Consider the following 21,691-nt stretch of genomic DNA (forward strand, 5'->3'; position numbering starts at 1 on the left):
TTCAAGAATAGATTTTTTATTTCGATTTGGCTATCTTCTTCTTGCAGTGTCATCTTCAATTTTGAAGGTCGGCAATCATCGATGCTATCTGTACCTTGGGACTGCTGCTCGGAATAGAGACCGTTTGCTCTTTTTGTACTATTGGCGTAGAATTTTTCAGTGAGGAATTTCGTCGATATCCAGGCCTTTTTCTGTCCTGGATTTTGCCTGTTGAAGAAGCCCATATTTATTGTTTCACATAATATTTTTTTTGTATATTCTGTTTAGAAGAAAAAGAACATATTAAAAATATCAATAATATTCGTAATTATTGGCGGCAATGAGGCGATAAACTTGATTTGTTCGTGTGACTGCTTCCTGAAAATTTTATTGGAGTCAACTTCATCTCTGTGCTCACGCCCGTCGTTTGATGAACTCTAATTAGATAGAGCTCAAAAAGTTCAAGAATAGATTTTCTATTATAAATTGGTTTTAAATAGACATATTTTTATCTATACATATAATAAAACAGTAAAAATATTTTGTCTGTACATTTAGTATTTTTGACTGAAATGGATAGAGTGACATTTAGAATGAATAATAGAAAGCAATTTTTTTTTTAATTTTTTGTCTGTCTGTCTATCTGTATGTATGATCTCGCTTATCTCCGAAAGTCCTGAACCGATTTTCTTAAAACTTTCACCTATTGCTTTGTTTTAAATATTTAAAGTTTGTTTCATCAAAATCGGTTCACTAAAAAAAGTTATCGTCATTTGCATGAACTCAAGGCATGAGTTTGCCGTTTGAGTTTGAGTTTGTTTGAGTTAAATTCAAAGTCATTTATCATTGTAAGCATGCATACATATATACAGCATTATACCTAATAATATTTATACTAATATTTTAAAGCTGAAGAGTTTGTTTGTTTGTTTGAACGCGCTAATCTCAGGAACTACTGGTACGTATTGAAAAATTCTTTTTGCTTTGAATAGACCATTTATCCAAGAAGGCTTTAGGCTATATAACATCACGACACAACTAAGGAGCAAATAAATAATGGAATATGTGAAAAATACGGGGAAAATTATTCATCCTTGCGGGTACAGCAAGTTTTTATATATATCTATATCTGTTTAAAAGGAAAATGTGACAAACGTGTATTGACCTGTAGTTACAACCACTGGATGAAACTGTGTGTTGAACCCTTACCTATAACTATATGGGAATGAAGAATTTAATAAATGAAGTTTTCTTATTTGTTTAGAAAATTCGCTCCACAATCTGCAATCGATTTAAAAAGAATTTAATATTTTCATTTCTTTGCTGTCACTCAAACTGTTGCAAATTATTTACTTTTTCTCAGAAAACATTATGCGATTGTGCTATATAATTCAAGGGAGACGTGATTTTTCGCGTCTGTATTTTTTTTTCAATCATGTGGTCAGCACAGTGATAAATTCTTTAAAATAATATTCACAAGTTAAACACCATACGTAATCACGTTTTTATCTTTGAGAAGTAACCAAAGTCCACATTTTCCATTTGCCATGAATCTTTTTTGCTTTTTTTAACAACAGCCGCATTCATGCCGTGGAGAATAAGAGCCTTTAGTGTAGTAGCCTAGTGCTTTTTTTGCAGGGGGGCTCCATTCAGGGATCATGAAAAGCTGCTATAGACGACTGTGCATATACTCTTAGTCGCCTTTTACTATATCCATGGAAAAGAGGTGGAGTGGTTCTATTCTAATTGTTTACTATCTCATTGGCCATAACACGTCCCAATTTTTGTTTGGGGCTAGCTCTATCTATGTAATTTGTCTTGTATATATTTATATTATATTAAAATATTAAATAAATGTATTAAGACTTAAATCTTATCAAAATAAAATTGTACAACTAATAGTGGTCTTCCACTATTTTCCAGACTGAGGGCACATGTCCTTGTAAGAAACAAAGACGAGATTATATGTATGTATTCAGTAAACTAAAATTTGTTTTACATAAGTATTTCTTTCCCGAATATTCACGAAACATCTTAAAAAACGTTTAATTGCTACCAAAACTACTCCAGTAATCGCAGGCCGCTATCACGATAGCGCTGGGCGGGCGGCGCGCCCGTCGCGGCAGTGTGGAAAACGCGCGCCTCGGGTCCTAACGCGTCTCACGGTGACAGTGTAGTGAGTGAGTGTTGTGCTTTCATAATCGGATGCGACAATCGAAAGTGAGTTCTTCCAAACTTTTATCTCGTCATTTCAAATTTAGTTCTTTTGGCATTTTGGATTTAAGAGTAGTCGCGGTCGTTGTCTTTTTTTTTTTATTAATGTAAGCGGATAACTTTATGGATCGTGGGACTTATAATACTAAGTCTTATCTCATTCTGTTTTGTATATTTAGGACACATTGAACGAATGTTTTAATTGAAATATATTTGTTGATGATATTTGTCAGAAATAATAAAAAATATTTAGAATCATTTTCGGCCCTCTTAAACGTAATATTTTATAGCATTTTACCTATCATTTTTAAATATTGAAATTTGCAAACATCTATGGAAAATTTACAAAAAAGTACCCTCTAATACTTACGTAATAGCGAGAGGAACAAAAGATAGCCACATAATAAAGTCGACATGAAAACCACAGAACAAATATAAATAGATAGATATATTCTTTATTTTATGAACAATAATACATTAACATATTATACATTATCAAGTCTATATCCATTGTGAGGTAGACAGAGCCTACAGTCTTGAATAGATGGAAAGGAAAGAAAAAAATAACAGGCTATGAGGACCAAAGACTTATCGTTAATGTAATTACTTTTAGTTAACCATATAATCCTTCATAAGTATTTTTCGTGATGTTTTATCTACCTATAATACAAAATATTACCTACTATAATTTAGCTCAAAAATACAATCTAGATACAGAAGAAACATATTTCTGTCTACGAGTTTTCTAATCTAACTTGTTGATTAGAAAACAAAGCTGTTCTTTTTTATAAAGTAAGCATTTCTCAAAATATTTTGCCTAGTACGTATGTAACTTTGACGTGGAAAATGTGTAAAGGACAAAAGCGTTAACAACTAACACATCAATAATACCCAAGGCTATTTAATGAGAAGAAGGCAGATGGCAGTAAATATCCCAGATCTTTACACAACATATTGTTATACTTATTTTTCTTTTGATCGATTATTAATTTTACTAATTATTGCCTCAAAAAAAGCCACAAAATTGTTTAGGTAACATGCTTAAAAGCTGCCTCGATTATTGATGCCTCAGTTGAGAATTTAGTCAAGAACACGATGTTACGATAGAGTGTTTGTTAATTTGTAAACTATTTATTGCATATAAGAAAGCTACAAACCAATACATTCTTTCCAAGACTGTATTATTAATATTAATACAATTGTTATAATTGTGCAAGAGCGGTGTCATTCCAGTTGGGATCTGTCCAGTATTTTTTTTACTTGCAATTAGGTACAAGTAAAAAAAAAAATAAGGTTTACTCCCGTTTAAAAGTGTAAGCGCTATTATAAAATCAATTATAAATAACTTTAAATTAAAAAATACAATAGACAAATGATGGAGTCGTTCTTAGTACTCTTTCGTAGCGTTATTGAAATATCCAACACAATAAAAATAAAGAAAATAGGAGCGGGAGGAGTGGTAAGTCATTAATTTGTGGCGACATCACTAAATGTCACACAACAACTGTTAATCATAGCAAAGAAAATGACGCGCTCAGCCAATAGCAGCAAAGAGTCTAAATCGCGATTACGAAGATTTCACGGGTTGGAGCATAAATACAACCGCCAACTCTACATCGTCTGTCGCGCTATTCCCCAGGCATAACACCTAGCCTAGCGGAAGATCTTCCCTTTGGTGGCGGTTGAGCTGTAATCGTAGCTCTCGCTAAAAATTCACTTAATTAATTTATAATTTTAATTCTAAATTTGCAATGCAATGTGAACCATTCAATTAAATTCATACAAATTTGTCGCGAGCGAAGCTGCGGTAGTAAGTAGCTAAGCATATTTTGTAAAACGCGTTACAATAATGCGATTGAAAGCAGGAAAATTGTATTTTCGTTCGTCGCAGCCAATCATAGGTGTTGTTTTTGAGAATCACGCTGCATCGCACGGACCTTTATAACCTTGCCTGATAGCATCGGTTATCTGCCAGTGGGTCATAGGCGGCCTGAACCCGCATAGTATCGTATAGGATACTGTTATACGACTGACAATTTTATGTTTACTTTTTACAGATGCGTGTTATTAATGGTCTTATTAAACTGGTCACAGTTTAAAAATATTTTTTTTTGTAAAAGTATGTTCGTAAAATTGAGAAACGAGTTAATTGTGTAGTTAATATAATCGCATCAGTTTAGGTATAGGGAATCGTACTACGATTTGAGTGAAAATAAAGAAAATTTTTTATACATACATATAATCATGTCTATATCTTTGCGAGGAAGGCAGCCAATAGTCTCGAAAAGCCCAATAGGCCACGTTCAGCTGTTTGGCTTAATGATAGAATTGAGATTCAAATAGTGACAGTTTGCTAGCCCATCGCCTAGAAGAAGAATCACAAGTTTGTAAACCTATCCCTTAGTTACCTTTTACGACATTCATGGGAAAGAGATGGAGTGGTTCTATTCTTTTTTCTAAGAACAAAGTATACTTTTATCCGGGATGAAATGTAGACCTTCACCTGTACTCATCATCTCAACACTCTCAACTTACTAGGAGACAAAAAAATAAACACAAGGATATCCAAAACAGAACTACCAAAATAATTAATAGACCTCAGAATTGACAAGATACGGTATAAAAATGTGTTATTCAAACATTCTATTTCTGTTGTTTTACATTAGCCAAACACCTGATATCTTATACGAGAACGTTTCAGTTTTAGTTACTAAAACATTCCAGAGTTAACCGTGTGAATTTCTATTCGTTATTTGTTCTATATTTCTGTGACAAAAACGTTTTCATGGTTTATTTTACCTAATAATTAATAATGTCGTCATCTACAAAACGCTTATCTTTGTTTTAGGTACATAGTTGTTGGAAAGAAAAATACATTCCTTCGGGGATAGGTAAATTAAAATTGTTGTCCGAGTTCCCTGAAAACATCTTAGTTCAGTTAGGCTCGAAAGTAGATTAACAGCGCTGGATTCCCGCTAGTAAAATATTTCTATATAAACAACGAATTAATGTTATCTTTGTCGAATTTGTTATTACTCTTGAATCATCATAAAATGTCAACGTTGGATTAATAGTAATAAAGTATTGCTTTTTGTTGGGCAAAATAAACATAGTAACATAAAATCAAGCCTATTTTTCGCATGGGGTAGGATTATTTAAAAAAAATCTATTAGATATCCATTGCGTAAAAATTCTCTTTTATTACAGTTACACTTTAATTTTAGCGCGCGAGCTTACGTCACGGTTGTTGCGTTACGAATGTTTCAAAGACGAAAATATAACTCTACTAGTTAAGTTAAATTGATTATATAAATTTAATCATATTTAAGTACAAGTAGTTGTTACAAATTTCAAACAAAAATATTTTACAATAAAATCTGTTTTCTGCTAACCAAACAAATCATGACAACCGTTGCTATGGTATACAAATACATATGTTTGCCAGCTGGCTTTGCCTGTTAATATTTAAATATTATAAATAATTAAATGTGAATAAAGAAGGTTGCTTACACTTTCAATTTTTTTTTTAATTTTCCCAACCCTCCGGCCTACTCCGGACGAGGTCTATTTTTTTCAAAACACAATTTACGCCGAAATTACGCAGACTTAGATTAAACGTTCATCGTATTGTTGTTCTACTAAAACCCGTATTCGTGGGCCTCGGTTAATCTTAAAATACCAAGCCAGATTTAGAGATTCGAAGGAAAACATTACTTGAGTTGAGTACCTTTGATAAACCCATCGGTTTTAATAAAATTATATTTAACCTGTTAGAGTTTAACTCTACGTATTTATCATCATTTTAATATGGAAAATTTTAATTAATATTCTGGTTTTAGTCAGAAATGGCAATTTCGAGCAGTTTGTTAAATGCCATGTTTTTCAGAATGCGGCTTCGTAACTCATAAAACAGATTTTTTTTTGTAAAAGTTTGATTTCAGATCATGTTTTGCAAAAGTTTTTAACATCCATTGTTTGAAAATGGTGTCGTATTTTTTTTACATTAAGATGAAAGATATCTTAATATTCGAAATACACTGGCAAAAAATTTACTTATTTTTTTTTATTCAATGACATCCGATTGGGTTGTTAACCACTAAAAGGGTAAACTCAGGAACGGCTAAGAATGGCATCTCATTTCCTTTTCAGTACTAAAATTATTAATTTCGGTTATATTGCTCAAGTATACATTTTATCTTTGGCAAAACTTAACCATTTTTTGTTCATTCAATAACGTGTAATGTCATCCACTAAAAGTGTAAGGTGATGATTAATGGTAGCCCATTTGTCTTATCAATTATTAATAAGACTTTTAATTAGATGTGTGCTTAATATTGCTAATATTGGCCAAGTGTTATTGTGTCGATATTGTAAATATTGGAAACAAAAAAGAAATGACTTATACATATAATCACGCCTGTGTTTTGGAGAGGTAGGTAGAGACTACATCTTTGTGTGCATACTCACAGGGGTGCGTAACCATTAATGACAAAAGCTGATAAATGTAGAATTTCCGATTCCCCTTTCGTCAGCCGGGAATCAGATGGCAGTCCTTTGTTGATCTTCGTCTACATTACATACATATACATACATATAATTACGACTATAACCCTTACGGGGTAGACAGAGCGATCAGTCTTGAAAAGACGGATCGTTCAGCTGTTTGGCTTAATGTTAGAATCGAGATTCAAATAGTGACAGGTTGCTGGGTTGGTTCATCTTCATTTAATTCTTTTGTATTTCAAAATACCCCTAAACAATATATACCTATATAACAGTTGTAGTGAAAATCGATCTCCAAATAGATTCCTGATTGCATAATTAACCTTATAACCCCACGGGAGGCTTTGCCTAGTCCGTCTCATGTATGAAGAAAAACGAAGCGCTCCCCTGGGAATCTCACTAACGAACGTGATTATGTTATTGTCAAGATTGATACACGTGTTCCAGCTCAGTTCGTGTTTTTACCCAAAATTTTTTGGGAGATTTTTGTCCAAAATTTTTGTTTTGTTAAATTTCTGTTGTTCCTATTATTCTTTGTGTATACAGAGTCAACAGTCTTGAAAAGACTGAAAGACCACGTGCAGCTTTATGGCTTTTTCATACCATTTGATTTAATTTTAGTATCATAACGTATACCTGTTGGTGATAAATGAGATTTGAATAACCATGAGTTTTTTTTTAATAAAAATGACACTAACAGATTTTTTGATATGTAAATAAGAGTATTACTTCCCAATTCCTGATATAAATTCTATTTCCGACTCGCTGCCCTGCCGTGCTCATACAATTGAAGTTTAGGCACTTCAGACTTGTAAATGGAAACAAAAATAAAGGTTTTGTCTAGACGAGTGTCTCTTGTCTATGCCTCCTCGCCGCGGTGGGCCATTGCACCAAGAACTTTTCTATCAAGCCAATAAAGCCAATTATAGCTACGAATAAACTTAAAATCTTCATAAATACTATGTCTTCTTACGGGGTAGGCCAAGACCAGAGTCTCAAAGGACAAGTTTAGCTGAATGGTCTAATTATGTAATTGAAAATCAGATAGTGACAGGTTGCTTAAAAATTTGACTTGAATAATTTAATTTTGATTTCGACACTAAATCGAATTTAAATAAATTAAATTATCCCTCTTTGTGAAATTTTAAGTGAAATAATTGTGACTAAAATATCACATTTCGCAATGAAAAGCTTTACATTAAGTCTTATATTCTTTAAGAATTCTTCTTTTTTTTAAACAATAAATTTTTTTGACCCAAATTTATAATCCGAAAAGTGTTTTTCAATGTCAAACCTTATTTTACTCAAAGTCCTGAAGTTTTAAGTTTTCGTGTTCATTTCGCGGCGCGATGAATTTTCCTCATCATTTTAATATTAATGCGATATACCTTCAGCTCTACAGAAACTTTTAATGAACGACGCTTGAGGAAACTTATATGATTTTATAACGTGTGAAAAAATATTGGACCTAGCGTTACCTACACACTTATATTATGTCCTAATTGAAGACCTGTTTGTTATAAATATATTACGGTAGGCGGCAGACCGACTTTGACAAAATCATAGAAGCTATAAGAATCAAATTTCACAACAAACAATCACGCGACGCTATCAGGAAAAAAAAACAGCGGATAGTAAATCGCGCTAGCAAAGATTTCACCGATTTGAGCATATATACAACCTCCGACACAACATCGTCTGTCGCGCGATTCCCCAGGCATAACATCTAGCCGGGCGGAAGATTTTCCTTTTGGTGGCTGTCGAGCCCGAATCATCGCTCCTCAACATACCTTTGTAAATAATTAGACATTCGAAGTAGGTATACAATTAAAACGTTTTGGAGTTTGGATGCTGGGAATGTTAGGATGAAATCGGATAAGTTTTCTAATTTTTTGTAGTACCTAGTACCTATCTGTATTTTGATTACTTATACCCTTTAAAAGTTTGATTCGTAAAATAAATAGGTTTCAGCAGTTCAGTTGTCAAAGGAACATTTCATTTCATATCTGTAGCGTTAGCGTTCATTATAACCCCTTTTAAAACAGCAAATGGGGCTGAAATTGCCGGCCGGTTATCCAAAAGCAATTTATCCCTGGAAGCAGGAAAATGCCTTTAATGCCTAAAGATTGACACATTGATGCCTTTATTGTCCAAAGATTGACACACATTGATTGTAGCTTTTGCCCGCGTTAACTGATATCCCTATAATTTACGTTCTCACGGGATTTCATCCTCTTAAACAATATTACATATCTACCAAAGTTGAATAACTAAGTTATTCGCCAGATATAAAATTATAAAGAGGAAAGCGAATGGACAGGCCTAAATAAATGGGAAAACTTTTTATCACAGACTAAGTCCTAGTTAAATTTGTATTTTTAGTTTGCCAGCAAATCTAACTCTCGATTTTCAAGATTTTGAATAAATGTTCTAATATTTTGGTGGAGGTAGAATATTGTTCTACGGGATGAACTGATTTCATTAAAAGTTCGGTTTTTGATTATCAAATACACACTTTATTAACTTGTTCAGGCATGTTTGCATATATGTAAGTTGCACTATACCAATTTCGTCACTCATCGTAACTCCGTCAAGTTCATAAAATCTCATATTTGTTTTGCTTCATTCACATAATCTTCATTCTTTTTGTGAAAGCTTCACGGTTTAGGGAACTCTTTCACCAGATCGTAGCAATTCGACGACCACTTTGGTGCAGCGGTAGTGGGCGTTGTCTGTGACACTATAGGTCCCGAGTTCGAATCCCAGCCGAGGCAAGATGAGATACGAACTTTTCTGATTGGCCTGGGCCTTACATATTTATCTTTAAGTAGAAGTATTTGGGGGAACTTAATCGGGGTTTTTTTGTCAAAAAAAATAATAATTTAAAAAAGTTTTTTTTCAAAGCCTTTTTTCTTCTTTTTTTCACTGGCTACCTCGCCATTCGGATGATAAAAGATTGCACTGTCACAGATAAAAATGTCATCAAATGCCATAAAACATTGCAAGTGAGATTTCTTTGTAATAGGCTTTCTTTGACGAAGGTTATTACGGGTGTTAGCAAATTTTTTATCTTATAGCGTCTATTTTTGTTCCTGTTTTCGTGTCATTACGTTGTAATTAAATTTTATGTAAAAGAAAAAAGCGACTATGTAACATAGCTGCCAATGCAGAGTGGACTCAATTGAACGCAGCTGAAATTTTTCATACCTAATATATGCAATTCTTACGGGAGCAAACCGCCAGGCAACAGCTAATTGGAAATCTGTTTTTCGACTTCTGTAAATGGAAGGTTCGACTGACGTAACATATATAGCGGAAGCTTTAGACAAATCGTCAAAAAATATGAAACCAAAAATGAAATTGCATTCGGTGTCCTTTAGTTGCATCCTACGTTATTTACAGAAATAATTTTTGGTTACTACATTATTATTTTGTCGATTTTAATGATAAAAGTAATCATTCATTTTCATATACTTTGTATATTTTGTAATTTTGATGGGACGAAATTGATCGGGCAACCGTGAGAGCCTAAATAATCAACGAATTTACCTAAACCAATATAATTAAACGGGGAAAAATTATGAAGACGCCAAAATTATACGAAGACAACAATTCATTATTGAATTTTCAACTGCAAAATGAGCAGAGATTTATGAATAATTTTTAAGTATTGATAGTATCGTATTGCATATTATATTGGAAATTAAATACTCTTTAGAATCTTCTAAATGTAGTCGTATAAAATAGGATACCGACTGATTGACGGATATAACCCAAACCGCTGGGACTAGAGATTTAAAAATTTTAATTTGGCATGTAGAACGGAAGCCCGTGTTGCTCGAAGGTTTTCAGAAATGTTAAGTCGAGTCACGTTGTTACTAAACATGTTCATGTTGCGTTGACAAAATATTGACAGGTAATTAGAAAAGCGACGAAGAAAATTTCGTGACATAAAAACGATGTACACCAAGCTAATGTACAAACCGTGTGTTTATACTTGAAAAGTTTATATATTTCAGTTTAAATCATAGAGATTGTTAAATCGTATCTCAATTTCAATCAATTTTAACTTGTTATGTAATATTAACGTCTAAAAAATATTACTGCAAAGTTTCATGAAATTTCTTTCACTAGTTTTTCCGTGAAAGAGTTACAAACACGCACACATCCATATAATATGCTTTCAAAACTTTCGCATTTATAAATTAGTAGAAGTGGGATGTTGCCAGGGTCTAAACTGAACCTAATGATAACATATTTTTAATTAATTTTATCACTCACTGGGGTCGTCACTGGGGTCGGTTCGTCCACACATTAAATTACATGTCACAAAAACAAATACAAAGCTGATTGAGCAGGACGAACAGTATTTATTACTCAATTGATATATAGTTGATTGATGACCGCTACTCAGACCGGCACTCTCATATGAAGTAGCGTTTGATACAAAATGATGCCATTAATCAGTATCGATTTAAGGCTAGGCAAATAATATAATGTTAAGCTGAGTTGTAACTATTTTAATCGATAATTTGGATGTTGCGCTCTTGCTGAAAATTAAACACTACGAAAACAAAATATCCTTGTAATAAGCAATCTATAATATATGCATAAAATATTATACCTTGGTATTTGAAAATTAAATATTTTTATCTATTAGTTTTTTTTTTTTTTTTATATTTCTGTATATTTGTATAATACAATATTTTCCTTTAAATGTTAGTTAAACAATAATAGTGGAATAATCTTTTAAAAACAACAAAACCCATTGTAGATATAGAGCTCCTAAAGTTTTAGATAGGCAAATAAACATAGCTATTGGGTGTCTGGGATTATTATATAATTTCTAACCGATTACTAAGTTAGGTTGTTTTATCGACTTTTTGCTTGTATAACCTTCATTATACAATAGACTTATAGTCGGCTTTGGGTTAAACAGATAATCCATTCTGAATAAATATTTTTTAAATCAGAAATGGACTTTATTGAAATGTTTAGCAAATATATGTATTATATATTAAATTTTATGCTATATTTGATTGATAGCTTGGTCAGTCAGTCAGCATCTTCTTATATCTTCTTATGTAGAAGATAGATGTACATATGCTAATTAAATAATAACATTCAAAATAAATGAATGTAACTATATCTGTCATTTTATTTTTTTTATTTATTCGTACTCGTTCAAATGTTTTGCTATGTAAACTTTTTTAATTTTGACTTTATATTGTTTGGAATAAAAGTTGATTTTAAAACGACCCAAATTTTCACGAGTACCTAATTTACAAAGTTTTTCTTTTATGTAAAAGTTTTCGTTCAGTCTTCACGTGCCAGCAGATTCTGCGAGGTGAAGTCTAAGTCTAAAATTATATATTCTAACTATGTAAATGAAACAATTTTTCATTGATATACAAAAAAAAACAGCCAACTAAAATTTTGATTATATAGTCAAACTTAATAAAATCTAAGGTGCGATGAAAGTGAACTTAGTGAATAAGCTGTACTGTAATATCAAAACATTTGAGGCTATGGTATAGTTTACAAACGGTAAATAACTTTGCATAAATTAATTAATTAATATGCATAATCCAATTTGATTTGCACAATATAACAGCAGTAAATAAATTTCTCGTGTGGTTCCCGGCACCAATAGAAAAAAGAATAAGACCACTACATCTCTCTCCCATGGATGTCGTAAAAAGCGACTATGGGATAGGCTTATAAACTTGGGATTCTTCTTTTAGGCGACAGACTAGCAACCTAACACTATTAGAATCTCAATAGTATCATCAAGTCAAAAAGCTGAGCATGACCTTTCAGTCTCTCCAAGACTGCTGACTCTGTCTACCCCGCAGGAGATATAGCTGTGGCTATATGTATGTAAATAACATAACAGAAAGTTAAGACTATATGTACCTATGTAAATAACATATAAAGGATGAAAGGTTAACAAAAATTTTTTTTCAGTGTTGTTTAATGAACCTATTTTTAGAAAAGTTTTGAAGTAACGATGAGGGGAAAAATAGTCTGATCCAATACGGGTTATGTTTTCCTATGTCTGATCCGCTGCATCTTGGGCTCCACTCCAGAGGTTTTTTATCCAGATACGTGCGGATATAACCGGTACTGACGGAAGGATATAGAAGTAAAACATTTTTTTAAGATTCAAATATTACCTGCATATTTTGTATACTTATGGTCCGAATTATATTAATTGTCAAAATCAATGAAAATTAATTACGTTTCCACTTGCCTCTCCTGTAAACAAGTAATTATTGTTAATATCCCTGCGTGACATCTGACACTTCACTCAAGGAAAATCTCTAAGGAAATCATGCCAATAAACGGACGCGTTTCAGCAGCTTCTTTTAACACTCTTAGACCCTCTCAAAAATTCATATAGGTAGAGGTAGGTATTTATAGTTTTAATCGTAATGCGTACGACGCTGCTTGTAGGTATTAAATTAAAATTCGTATCTTTTGTTTGTATTAATTAGGTACCTAACTACTCTGATAAAGGACGCACCGATTTTAACGACCATAACCTGAGATAAATCAGCAAATTCCCACGGAAATTAAAAATAGTGAAACTTTGTGTGTCACGTGATATTTTACTCACGATGACAAGTAACACCGTTTCTTTGGTTTCATGTTACACTTTGAGAGCCTTTGGGAAACCCTTTCCGGAGATGACAGGGTAAAGAGAGGAATGCTACAACTATGTTTGTAATTAATCTTAGATAAAACGCTGCGTACATACAGGTTGTAAGGTGTGATTAACTAACTGTCGCCTGCGACTTTGTCCGTCATAAATTTCTAAATATAAGTTACTTAGTTTTGTGTGTGTAAGAGTAAAAAAAAACAAAACACACACACATTCATCCTCACAACTTTCGAATCAACTTACAATGTTGTTTTATGCTGACATAGTGTTTTGAAACTTATATGTGATAATACAATCTGGAATTTCTGGAATCACTGAGAAAACACACACAAGATGTGTGTGTTTTCTCAGTAACACACTTTTGTCCCTTACGGGGCAGACAGAGCCAATAGTCATGTGACTCATTCAACTAGGCGGCTTAGCGATCAAATTGAGATTTATAGAAAGTACAATAATGCTAGACCATCGCCTAAAAGAAGAATCATAAATATTTTATTGTATAAGCCTTTCTTTCGATTGAATTTTGCGATTTGTACCTACTGGAAAAGAAGCAGCAAGCACAAGCTATGTTTTTCTTTGCTAATAAATAGATTATTATATTGGCATTAACAAGTAGGTAAGCGAGCAATTTATAAAATTCATCAACAAAGCCTTTCTTTCGCTTGATAATACCAAGCAAAGGCGCTAATTTAGAGGAAAAATAACAATCGTATTTATTTTCATATCATGGTAACCAGTATTACAGAGCAAGTTTTCTAATATCCAATTGGAAATGCCCATGATGAAAATAGCACGAAAAATTGGGTTATGTTAAATTTGTATCATTGGGATAGTATCCCATAAAATAAGGAAAATATGATTCTTACAAACCTTTCTTCAAACCTTATTATTTACGTTAAATAATTTAATTGAAGCATAATTTCAATGATCACTACATTCATACTCATTGTCTTTGAAGTGCTTTCAGTCCCGTTTTCAAATTGAATTCTACCGAACCTACGATGGTTGTCATTGTGAATCCATAGACAATAAAGACGTTTATTCAATTTTAGCGCCGCAATCGAGTTACGTCAAGGGACAGTACGTGCGGGATTTCAGCCGGTCAGGAAACGATTATGTGTAGACCCATTGACAATCTATTTATCTGTTTATACGGATCCAAGTACAGATATTAAGATCTATCGTGTTGTTCTATGGTAGCGAAATACAAACTGTTTTAATTCCCGCAAATAGTCTATGAATCATTTAATGCGAGCTTGGAGTCTAACGATTATTAGCTCTGGTTACCTCGTAAGGGATAAAGACTGGATTTGGATTTGGTATAGAGGTATTCATTATACAACTGAACGTGGACTTTCTGTCTTTGCAAGATCGATGGCTCTGTCTACCCCGCAAGGGATTTAGACGTGATAATATATATGTTCATTCATTATCGGTCCGTGGAAACTTGAAACGATAGTTATTTCCATTCAACTTTCAACAATTTGAACGATGTTTGAATGTGAGAAATAAAGAAATTATATGTTATTGAAATTTTGAAGTTTGTGATCGCTTCTTCGCAATTTTGTATTTAAAGAGGTCTTTATCAGATCCGGATACATCAGTAATCTGCAAGTAACGATATTCAGCCCAACTCTAAACGATTTAAGGGTAGCTCAATTATGACGAAGTATGTCATTGACAGCAGTTTGGGGTAGGGTCGGTTTAGAATAGTTTAGCAGCCGCCTTGTAATTAATTAGTGAATTAATGTTTAAGTACATATAACATTAGCCCATCGCCTACAAGAACATCCCAAGTTTAAGCCTCTCACTTAGTCTTTAGACTAGTACCACTCCTTCTACGACATCCATGAATGTCTATCATCATATCCTATTATATGGATGTCGATAATCATGGATGATATTAGTGTAAAATGCTAGGAGCCACACGGCACCAAAGTTTATTTGGATATTTTCCTACAAGAATTTCCAAAAACGACGGCATTTGGGTTATTTAATTACAATGGTTATTCGAACCATATAAATTTCAAAGTTGTTTTAAACATTCTTGAAAAATACTCGACAGGTAATTTGATTCTTATTAGACTTGTAACTGATAATTAACTTCTTTAAAACTTGAGTACATTTACTATACATATATATATATTTCTCTTACTACGACCCTCAATCATTTATCACTCTGTGCCTACATATTTGTTGCCTTTCAAATCTTCCTTTTAGGAATCCGAAATGTACAAATTATATCACAAATCGAAGTTGTCATAGCAACTCAATTGTCATGTCTGGAGAATAATGCCTAGGCATTATGTACCTAGATACGATTACTTTTTTAAAAAGAAAAGATTCTTATTTCTGTACGTAGGTACTTTTGTTTACCCCGAACCAACCAGTGAACAGATTTTTATTTTTGTAAGTAGGCGTGCTAAAAAGGATTGTGTTAAGGCAAATTCAAAATAATAAACGTAGGTCACAAATAATTAATCACAATCTCTATAAACACAAAAATAATGTGGAATAAGTTAAGTGTCTTCTAGAAATGTTATAAACGCACGGCAGCTAGCAGCTTAGTAAACGAGTGACATATTTAATGATCTCATCTTTGTATGTAAGATCATACAAAGATGAGATACTCTACTTCAAAAAGTCAATAAAAGGGAAAGCTGTGAAGTTTTTTTTAAGTCATGGTCTAGCATTTTGCTACTTTCTCTTAATATCAACCAATTCCATTCAATAATTACTGCTAAATGTGACCATTTAATTTATTGCCTCTTCCGTAAAGAACGAAGACGTGACATGTTAAGAAAATTACCCGGACAACTCTGTAGGTTTAATCTCCAAATTGTAACAAATGAGACCACAAAACTGGCACGTGACGATTAAGGGGATGTAATTTGGTTTGTTGGTCTTTAATTTGGAATTAATTTCTGTATCTAAAATAACAGACAAGATATTTCTGAAATTTCATAATCATTTATATAGAAACTGATCAAAATTGCTTAGGCTGGTACAAAAGATATTTTATCCGTGAACACGTTTTCTTGATTCAGGATTGTTTGCTTCGGCTGCGTGCTTTTTGTGACCACGAATTGAGGATATAATAATAATTTTTAACCATACTAATATTATAAAGAGATTGTATTCGTGTTTTCGTTTAAAATAGACACACAAATTGACCTCTGACAAACAGATTTACCTTTGACCTCGCCTAACTTTTCTTTTAAACCGGAATGATGGGGGCTTTAATACCTTGTCATGGAAATAAAGAGACGTGATTGGTGCAAATAATTATTGTAATAACTCGGTTTAGGATAAGTCCTTGGAACGTTAACATTTGAAATCCATTAAGATGGTGGTCACGGATGAGTTACCCAAAACATTTGGAAACAAAAAATTGTCGATTGCCCGTGAATAAAAATTATGAGGACAGGGTTTGTTTTGCGTGTTTATATAGAAACTTATATGTAAAGTTCGTTTTATGCTGATATTCACTACACTAGCATTAAGTGCAGTGAATACACATTTGAAACGTTTTTTCCTTATCCCATGCTGGTTTGGTAGCAAAGTAAGAACATTGTCGACCTCTGTGGCGCAGCGGCAGTACGCTTGTCTGTGACATCGGAGGTCCCGGGTTCGAATCCCGGCCAGGGCATGATGAGAAATATACTTTTTCTGATTGGCCTGGGTCTTGAATGTTTATCTATATAAGTATTTATTATAAAATAAAGTATCGTTGAGTTAGCATCTCGTAACACAAGTTTCGAACTTACTTCGAGGCTAACTCAATAAGTGTAATTTGTCCCGTATATATTTATTTATTTATTGTGTGTGCCCAGCTGCCTTTCCACGAACATTGTGAATGGTTAACATACATACAAATAATCACGTCTATATCCCTTGCGAAGTATACAGAGCCAAGAGTCTTGAAAAGACAAAGACTACGTTCAGCATTCGTTCATTAGTTTGTATGTATTATTTTCTACTATTTATGAAGATTTACTTCTATACTTTCATTATTTATAAACCCAAGAATTCGGATACAATATCGTGGACCCAATAAAGTCCTATTCAAATCAGTTTTTTCTTTAACTTTTTCCCGATCCGTTTTTTATCTAGATAAATACCTACGGTATATCTATCGCTGTAGAAAGAAAATTTCAATTAAATTTAGTTTTCACCCTAAAGATTCATGTACGTACTTGAACTTAGTGTTTTAATTGAATATAAACAAAGAACATTTTTTGTTTTCACAAATTTCCCGGAATAACATCATTAAACAAGAATTAATCATTCATACCAACTTTATAGATGCGAGACTAATTTTGAGTTAATTTCACAGATTAACCACTTAACTGATCTCCATGAATTCATACATATAGTGTGAAGTACGGAAAAAGACAAAGAAACCCTTTACTTTACTAGGTAGGTTTTTTTTATACGCTAAATTGTTTTGTGGGAAATATATTATTAGGTTAAAGGGTATACTGATTTTATAATATAGAATGAGTAGCGTCGATGGGTATCTGCTATTTGATACAGATACCTCATCGTCGCAAAAAATTTGGAACTAGTATGAAAAATCAGGTGCCATTGACCTGCTTTAGGTGGGTTACTATGTTATTAATATGTGCTATTAGGTGTTTTGTGGTATCTTCGCATTTTGACAGGACTTTAAAGTTGTAACGGGGATAGGTTTAATTATATAAATTTACATCACATCTTTATCCCTTCCGGCGTACTCACAGACAGAGACAGAAATCTTGAGAAGACTGAAAGGCCACGTGTCGCTTTCAGATAGTGACAGGTTGCTAGCACATCGTCTAAAAGAATTAAGTATATTAGTTACATTAGTTTAGTATCTCCGTTGATTGAGTGGTTTTATAAATAAAATAAGTTTATAAGTTAATCACAAATGTATAAGTAATTGATCTGTTGATTGTTCTGTAGTCATAGGCGTACCCTGGGCTCCTTCCTTTGTGGGGCCGCATCTGGGATAATCTTTTATGGAAATGTTTATAAATATGACTTCTAGTCATTGCAAATATTTCCGTTGGTGATTGGAATGGACTTGGAATGTTTCTTAGTAGTAGTCCACGTAGAAGATATCCTTAAATTCTTACGGGAATGGGAATAGGAAAAACGGCCCAATGTGTGAATGAAGTCGCGGGTAAAGCTAGTTCGTAAGCAACTGCAGAACTAACCTCTAATGACATTTGCAAATGACTGCCTTGCATGCAGGGTGAGAATTTATTTTTAACCCCCTACAAAAGAAGGGTTACTTTTTAAATCTTATTCTTCAAAAAGGTTACTGAAATAGATATATAGGTAGATATCATATATAGACTCAGATTGTTTTGCGTAGAAACATGTTTATCAACAAAATATTTTTGAACATCGACCAAACATATTTGTTGCGAGCATCGACGTTATCAAAATAACTAATATAATATTTAACTGCTTCCTATCTTTGCTGCTGTATAAAACACATTTATTAATAAAGGTATATTTATGCTACATATTTATAGATGTATCTATATATATTGGTGTGTACCAGTGCCTGCTGATTCACATTCCGGGTATCTCTTGGAAACGTGTGTAAAATCTTTGTCTTCATCGTCACTTACCATTAGGTGAGATGGAAGACAAAACAAATCTTGAATAAAAAGACAAGGACATATCAATTTAATGGTAAGAAACGTAGGTGGCTCCTCCATTTTGACGCCAAGATATAGGAACCACTAATTACGTTCTTTTTTTCAATTCTTGAAGGTAAATACGTTTCTGATATCAAAACGAAATCTGACATAATGCTGATCCTCTGTTTTGCCTTCTTAAAGGGATGGGGTAAAAATATTTTGTATATCAGTTTTTAAGTTGAACCAGGCAAAACACATCTGCGAAAATCCATTCACATCAGAGAAACAGTTTTCGCGAGATGCGAGTGCAAACATACAGAGAGACAGAAAGAAATTCAGTTACACTTTTATTATAACATGTAACAATATGGATATGTATTTGAGGATCTGGCTCCACCATCTCGATATTCACATTTTAAGGAAAACGGATTCAAACAAACTGCTTAAAGTACGATAATGAAGTAAGCGATGATAGATCATCGCTCGCATTATATTAAAAATACAAATAAAAATATAACTGCTTATAAATACAAAAAGGTACAAAAAATAAGTTTTTGTTGAAAGCGGGATCCGTCTGTAGGTAAATTCCTAATAGCAATTATTGAACCACGTAGTTTCAAAGAAGATAAATATTTCTCTTGTAAAACAAAAGCTCTTTTTGATAACACCTGTAAAACAATGTCACATAGAACCGTAAAAAATGTAAAGTGCCTACTCTGTTCTAGGTAAAAGTAACTTAGGTAAGCTACGAAAGAATTCGTCTAAGAAATGAAATTGTCACAAAAAATCAGTGAGGAAAAAATAATATAACGGCACCTTCTCGGGAGCCGTTTATTCGGGATAAAGGCTTTTTGTTTACCAAATAAGGTTTCCCTTTCAAGGTTCCAATATTTGTTTTAAAAATTGGGTGTCATGTCTGAAGTCTGGGATCATATAATATACCTGTCTATTCTTTATAAGGCTGACATAATTGGAAAATACAGATCATCCTCCCTCAGGGAGGGTGTGAAAATATTTTCTCTTAGACTTTGTTGATCTTCTTTTTTGTTTCTATACGGTAAAACGATGAATTGTCAAAAGAAACAAATAATAGATACTAACTAACATCATTACTTTACGGGAAAAGCTAAAAGAAATTTATAGTTTCAGTACGGCACAAAAGAGGTACAAATCTTTCGAATGAAATGTGCATTCGACCTATTTATCTCTGACCTCTATGTCCTCCTCCTTCCTCCCTCCTTGTTGACTGTTGTACCGGTTTTTCGAAAAAGGTGGCACTGAAAATAATCGCGAGATCTACGTTCGAACCACTAGTTCAGTTAAATTGAGTGGAAATTGTTTCATACGCAAGCTTTCAGCAGTTACAAGGCTGCGGTAATTCAGCGTAGAATTATCTTCGTTGTAACAGCCTCTAATATTTTTCCATAATGAGTGGATAAATTTTATGAATATTATTCAATAAAAAACGCTTATTCGGTTCAATGATTACATTAATTTTTTCGTCCAAAAGAGGAGCAGATAAACCTTCATCAATTTTCTTAACTTGATTTAAAATAACCCCTTATACCGTGGAATCAGTGCTAATAATCGCAAGACTCAAAGAGCACGTTCAGATGAATAGCTCAATGATACAATTGATATTCAGATAGTGATACCCTAAAAGATTAAACCCATGGACGTTTACAATGTGCGCGGGAAGAGACAACACACATTTGTTTCATATTTATTTGTTAATAAATTGAAATCTCTTTTTTATGTTGGTAAACAACAGCAGAACAAAGAAATAGAAAATTTGTAATACCTAAGACCAAACAGAACGAGTTTTAATATATTGAATCACTGGGAAAGGAAATTTACCGTGGAATAGGGATTTAGCGATTCCAGGCAATAAACAAATTCGTTTTCTCGTTTAGGAAATGAAAAAATCACGCCAAAGGACCTTTAGGGTTCGTTGGTAAACCAAATATATCTATGTCGATTTATATTATTTACCAATAGCTTTTGTGTCCTTTATCGAAAATCCCACGGGTACAGAACTTTGAACTTGTTCTAAAATGACGAAGTTTTATACAAACCAACCACTTATATTATGATATTTTACTAATTACTTGCCAATTTTAATATATAAATTTTAAGTATGTAACAACAGACTTGCATCCCATATTTCACCCCCTTGGGAATGGAATTCCCAAAAATCCTCATTTTGAAATCCGACAGGAGCGAAAGTGTATTTTTTTTTCAACGTTTGAACTATCGATAAGTTGGCCTACAACACTATATAGCTTCGTGGGTATTCGCACGTGCTGAGGTAAGATTCTTTAATGATCATTTTTCTGCTCCAAATGAGCAATATTGCCTCTTTGTCTACTTTTTTATTTGTAAACAAATAAGTTACAATAAAAGTAATCAAATAAATAGTAGTAATGAAAGTTTTCTGTCAAAAATTAGATAAGATTGTATTTCTCATTGGCCCAAATTGTTTGTAACTTTTCGTGTTATGATTTTTCGAGAGGCAGACATAAAATTGCCCACTTCAACAGTGAAATCGTTTTCCAGAATCGAAAATTAATGCGGTCCAATCCGTCCAATCAATTTAGTACAATCATTTTTCAAATTGATGAGCCAAGATATAATTACATTATTCTTCATGAATAAGCAATTTGATGAAGAGTTTTGTTTTTCAATTATACTATTGATG

The 21,691-nt window shown here is 32.9% G+C and overlaps 1 protein-coding gene across 1 annotated transcript in view; it reads left to right on the forward strand.

Moving 5' to 3' along the window:
* Positions 1 to 2,110: 2,110 nt before the first annotated feature.
* The window catches only part of LOC106132746 (adipokinetic hormone/corazonin-related peptide receptor variant I), a 69,681-nt gene continuing 50,100 nt past the window's right edge, over positions 2,111 to 21,691 (forward strand). The window contains exon 1 of the mRNA XM_060949653.1: positions 2,111 to 2,199. The gene's annotated coding sequence lies outside the window, so the exon portion shown is untranslated. The remainder of the gene's footprint in view (positions 2,200 to 21,691) is intronic.

Source organism: Amyelois transitella, chromosome 19 (genome assembly GCF_032362555.1).
Source record: "Amyelois transitella isolate CPQ chromosome 19, ilAmyTran1.1, whole genome shotgun sequence".
NCBI classification, from domain to species: Eukaryota; Metazoa; Arthropoda; class Insecta; order Lepidoptera; family Pyralidae; genus Amyelois; species Amyelois transitella.